The sequence below is a fragment of the Triticum dicoccoides genome, chromosome 7A, assembly GCF_002162155.2.
Source record: "Triticum dicoccoides isolate Atlit2015 ecotype Zavitan chromosome 7A, WEW_v2.0, whole genome shotgun sequence".
NCBI classification, from domain to species: domain Eukaryota; kingdom Viridiplantae; phylum Streptophyta; class Magnoliopsida; order Poales; family Poaceae; genus Triticum; species Triticum dicoccoides.
Window position 1 is genome coordinate 331,671,330 of NC_041392.1, and position 5,988 is coordinate 331,677,317.

General features: G+C 42.3%; 1 pseudogene; it reads right to left on the reverse strand.

Annotated features, from left to right (window-relative positions):
- Window positions 1-753: 753 nt before the first annotated feature.
- On the reverse strand, window positions 754-4,093 carry LOC119333482 (annotated as a pseudogene).
- Window positions 4,094-5,988: the final 1,895 nt, after the last annotated feature.

Sequence of the window (5,988 nt, forward strand, 5' to 3'; positions counted from 1 at the left end):
TCAGCTCCCTTTCTATCAACAATATGCAAATCAAATTCTTGTAGCAAGAGAACCCATCTAATAAGTCTAGGTTTAGCATCTTTCTTTTCCATAAGATATTTAATAGCAACATGATCATTTTGAATAGTTACTTTAGAATCAACAATATATGATCTGAACTTATCACAAGCAAATACAACTGCTAAGAGTTCTTTTTCAGTAGTAGCATAATTTCTTTGAGAATTGTCTAGAGTCTTACTAGCATAATGAATAACATTTAATTTCTTATCAACACTTTGCCCTAGAAAAGCACCTACAGCATAATCACTAGCATCACACATAATTTCAAAGGGTAGGTTCCAATCAGGTGGCTAAACATTACACTACTAGGGAAAAGGCTAATAGCAGCGCGGGTAAATTGGTTACTAGTAGCGCGGGTACCCGCGCTACTAGTATCACGCTACAACTAAAAGTTAGTAGTAGCGTGGGTGCAACCCGCGCTACTACTAAAAAGTTAGTAGTAGTGCGGATGCCACCCACGCTACTACTATTTGAAGCCCGTGCTACTAATAACAGAGTAGTAGTAGCGCATCTATTACACCACACACTACTAGTATCTTAAATACTAGAAGCACACATTTTCCCCCCACGCTACTACTAACAAATTAAGAATTAAAAAATAAAAATTAGATGCAGCATTCATGGATGAAAATCAGAGACACGTCCAGTGCAAAATAAATTAAGATCACAGGACCATCTTAACACTCGCACCATTCATGGATGCAACATTGAACATCTCAACTGCAAGAGATCACGTGATTCCATTTAACAGTAAATGCATACAACCAAAGGTGGGTACCTTTCCTAGTGTTCCACCAGCAGCCTAAAGATACCACTTCTCTAGATGTATCTACCAAGGCTCGGAGTTCAGATGCTGGTGGACCCCAATCCTCCCTCGCCCCAAACGATGGTATCGAGGTCCTCCACCTCGGCGACCTTCGGCGTCACGATCTCCTGGACAATCATCTGTGCGACGCAGTCACCGGGCTTCACGGCGAAGTCCAGGTCTGAGTGGTTGAAGAGCATGACGCCCACCAGGCAGCGGTAGTCCGCGTCGATCACCCCTGTGGCCACGTCGGGAAAGTGAAAACTTGTTAGTGCTCGTCAGCGTCCAAATCCAGTAGGGTATTTTCTTACTTTTTAGCACATGCACACGAATCAATAGTAATAGCCAGAGGCTGGTCCTTACTTGTTGCATGTGACGTGAAGAAGGGTGGGTACCCTCCTTGTTGCACGAATGAATCAATGGGAGACATTGCCGTGAGCCGTGAAGAAGGCTGGGTCCCCTCCTTCTGTAAATAGCTCAGGTGCCTAAAGTTGTAAGGAGTCTTAATACAATGAACTCATAGTAATGCATAATAACAAGAAAAAGAAAAAATAACCATGAATCCTAAATAAAAAGATCATTCTATGAGTCAGGTTGACAGTTTCGAGACGGCATAGCATCCTAGATGAAAGAATTACAAGGATTTGTTTATTCTTTAGTGTTGATCTCCATGGGCAGCTAGCAGTGTATGCTGATGCACAATGTACACATCGAACCCCCCAAAACCAAAAACATTTCTGAGTGAGTAACAAACCAACTGACTGCTTGACCCTAAAAACAAACATTTTTGTGACTTTCCCTCTCCATTAGTACAAAAGGCAGAGAAACAAACATTTTTTTTGTGATTTTCATTTTCTTTTACTACAAAAGGCAGTAAAATAAACTAGAATATTTTTGTGTTTTTTCCTGCGCTTCGAAAGACAATACATAGAGCAAACAAACGGAATCCTCTCGAGATCTTTACTTTCTCCGTGGTGATTTGCGAACACCGCTGCCAGCCTACATATATGGAGGAATTCTCAGAAAATGTATGCTTGGAGTATCAATGGTTACTGTTTAAAATGATGAGAAAGATATATGTCTTGTGCATGCAGATTGGTAATTAATTTTTTTTACAGTTGATTGGCAATTCTGGTTATTTAATCTAATCTAAAAAGTGGAAAAGACAAGGAGTGTATGCAGCTTGACTCCCACAGGTGGAGATACACGGCTAGCTTAGCTCAATCAGAATACTATGGTTTCTACAAACCTGTAGTTTTGGAAACTGTGAGGTGTTTGGCTAAACCAACAACAGTAGTTTCATAAACACTTGTATTCTTGATATAGTGTTTTTTTCTAAAATCCTACGACCAACGACTGTGATGTAAGATGCCACCAAAAAATGTATCTCCATCTTGAAATTTCGATTTTATTGACACTATACATAGGTCAGACAAAACACTGTAATTCAAGAAAAAACAGTAGCTTTGCTTAAGAACATGATACTGAGTACTTACAATTTATCTTAAAATTTCAGAATCAAGAAGCCGAAGGAAACAAAGGCAGAGTAAGAATGCGAGGATGAGTCATACCTGCAAGATGAAGAGCATGCATCCCTTCATGTAAGACAAAAATAGCTTCTTGTGAAAAAGAAAACAAAGATCAGGTTTTTGTATCTAAATGGTTTGTAAAATATTGTATTTACAGAATGGGACGTACACATTTGCTGAACTTCTTTAGAATGGGGCACAAAACTGATAAGAATACAAGAATATTCAGGTAAACTAGAAGTGACACATTACTGAAAATTACATTCCAAAACCACTTTAAATTCCGAAAACCAAAAAGAGAAGGAATACACATTACTGGGCAAAAATCCACATTAAATTACATTGCATAATTTTAGTCTAAATAAATGCTAGTTCTGTATTACTAACAGAGTGGCTTTCCGGATTGAATTGAATAGAAATTTTGATTAGAACCAAGTATGCTACTATTAACAGCCTGCACACAAGTACTAGCAGTTATTTTCAAATCCTAGAAAATGACCTACGAGTATTGTGTCACATTAACCCTATCAAATTTGGTTAGAATAAAGTACATGCCTGATAAGAGTAGCACATTAATCCTATCAAATCCTAGAAAATGACCTACGGGGAGTGTGTCACATTAACCCTATCAAATCCTAGAAAATGACCTACGGAGGTCGATCGTCGCAGCAGGCGGCGGCCGAGCCAACGGTTCGTTTGAGTCAAAGCGACGATGTCGTCTCGCCTCCCATTTAATCATTAGACTCACATTAGTACATTACAGAGAGAAACAAAAACACCAAGTAGTACTAGAACTATGAAAGACACTCTTACCTTACTTGGTCATTTTGTCAAACACCTTCCGTGCAACAGCACCTTGCACCGCCCGCATAGCACGGTCTTCAGTTGGTTGTGCCTCTTCTTCTGCTCACACAGGATACAAACAAGACAATGTTGTCACGTCCAACAATCATACAGTCAAGATAAACAAATCGTCACTTTAGAATTTCATTTCCTAGTGCAGACACTACATCAGCCATCAGGTGTGATTTGGCATCGAATTTTCTCTGCCGACAGCGACGACAGGCGAAAGGAAACACACTGTGTCATGTTAGTCCATGCTCTTAAGGGCATTCTTCGCGTCTGTGCACTTTTCTCGGACGTTGAACCGGATACGAGGCTGCGCAAAAATAATTACAGAACCATGGTCAAGCTCACATCACAAATAGTTTTATTGAATACACGCATATGCTACTGTACTTGGCATTTAGCAAGCCCCCAGGCACTCATTTGTTTGTGGGTGAAATTAAAGGAACCCCCAATTTGAATTTCATTATGAAATTGAGGTAGAGCTCAAATGTGCAGTGGACCTGAAAAATGCACAGCACAATAGAGCTTCCATTGCTTAAGCGTGCAAACTAATCACCCTGCTAAGCTGACTGTGCTGATGATCCCGGGCAGTAAATATTCCTCTTTTACAGCCTAGCCAGCTCTCCTAGCCTATCTAGTATAGCAATCCTAATGGGATTTGGAGAGCGAGAACTGAACTAGATGCGTGGATCGAATTGATTCGTCATCAGGCAACAAGAAAGAGGGAGAAAGAGATGGATGGGGAAAGTTAGGGTGGGCGCACCGTGGATTTTGAGAGCGTCGCGGCGGTGGAGTGGAAGGACGCCGCCGCTACCGCCGCCGCCGCGCCCTTCCTTGCAGCTGCTTGCATCCCTGGAGAAGAGGATGGGAGCGGGAGTGTGTGTTGGGGTCATCTTCTTGGCTAGGACTCTCCGCTTCTCCTTGCGGAGGCAGCGCCTCTCGACGTCCTCCTCCAGCGCACGCGTGCGGGCGCCCGCCGCGGCTGCGGCCACGAGCTACCGCCCTAGGTACACGTCGCCCCGCGTCGCCACCGCGGGGCCGACCCCGTCTGCCAGAGGAAACGACGAGGGGGACGGGGCGCTGGGGGAGGCGGCGCACGCGTGGGTGGAGAGGGAGAGGGAAGCGGTGGCGGTGGCAGACGGGTGGTGCTTGGTGGGGACGTTGGGCGGCGGCGCCGGGGACCTAGGAAAAAGGAGAGGAAGAGCGGGCGGAGTGGTCAGGAGGGGAATTTGTCATCATGCGTCGGTGGTTCTATAGTAGTAGCGCTGGGTTTATAGCCCACGCTTCTACTACGGCATGTCGCGTGAGGCACGATGAAGACCACATAGTAGTAGCGCGTGGTTTACAAACCGCGCTACTACTATCAAGTTAGTAGTAGCGTGGGTTTATATCGCGCGCTACTACTACTGCTTGTCCGGGAAGGCGCGGTAGAGAACACTTAGTAGTAGCGTGGGTTTATACCCCGTGCTACTGCTATCAACTTAGTAGTAGCGTGGGTTTACAACCCATGCTTCTACTAATTAGCAGTACCGTCTCTTTTTGTGCCGCGCTACTGCTAAGATTCTGTGTATATGGTTTTCCCTAGTAGTGATAGGTGTAGAGACTAATGCTTTCTTAAGTATTTCAAATGCTTCTACATAATCATAATCAAAGACAAATGGTATATCTTTTTGCAATAAATTAGTCAGAGGCCGAGAAATTTTTGAGAAGTCCTTAATGAACGTCCTAAAAAAATCCAGCGTGACCAAGGAAACTTCTTATACCTTTGATGTCCTTAGGACATGGCATCGTTTCAATAGCATCAACCTTGGCTTTATCAACTTCAATACCTCTTTCAGAAACTTTGTGCCCCAAGACAATACCTTCATTAACCATAAAGTAGCACTTTTCCCAATTCAAGACAAGATTAGTTTCTTCACATCTCTCCAAAACTCGATCAAGATTGCTCAAGGAATCATCAAAAGAGGAACCATAGACGAAAAAGTCGTCCATGATAACCTCACAAATCTTTTCACAAAAGTCAGAGAATATAGCCATCATGCATCTTTGAAAGGTAGCAGGTGCATTACGTAAACCAAAAGGCATATGTCTATAAGAAAAAGTACCAAAAAGGGCATGTAAAAGTAGTCTTTGATTGATCTCTAGCCGACATAGGTATTTGAGAGAAACTAGAAAGCAGTAATGTGTATGTTTGTATAATCTTTCTAGCATTTGATCAATAAAAGGTAAGGGGCAATGATCTTTCTTGGTAGCTTCATTTAATTTGCGGAAATCAATTACCATCCTATAACCTGTGATAATTCTTTGTGGAATCAATTCATCTTTATCATTAGGAACAACAGTAATACATCCCTTCTTAGGGACACAATGGACAGGACTTACCCACTCACTATCAGCAACGGGATAAATTATACCTGCCTCTAGAAGCTTGAGTATTTCTTTTCTTACCACTTCTTTCATTTTAGGATTCATACGTCTTTGAGGATCACGAACTGGTTTGGCATCTGCTTCCAAATTTATTTTATGTTGACATAGAGTGGTACTAATGCCCTTAAGATCATCACGAGTATATCCAATAGAAGCGCGGTGCTTCTTCAGAGTTTTCAATAATCTTTCTTCTTCATGCTCTGAAAGGTTAGCACTAATAATAATAGGATATATCTTCTTTTCATCAGGATAAGCATATTTAAGATTATCAGGCAAGGGTTTGAGCTCAAACACGGGATCACCCTTGGGTGGAGGAGG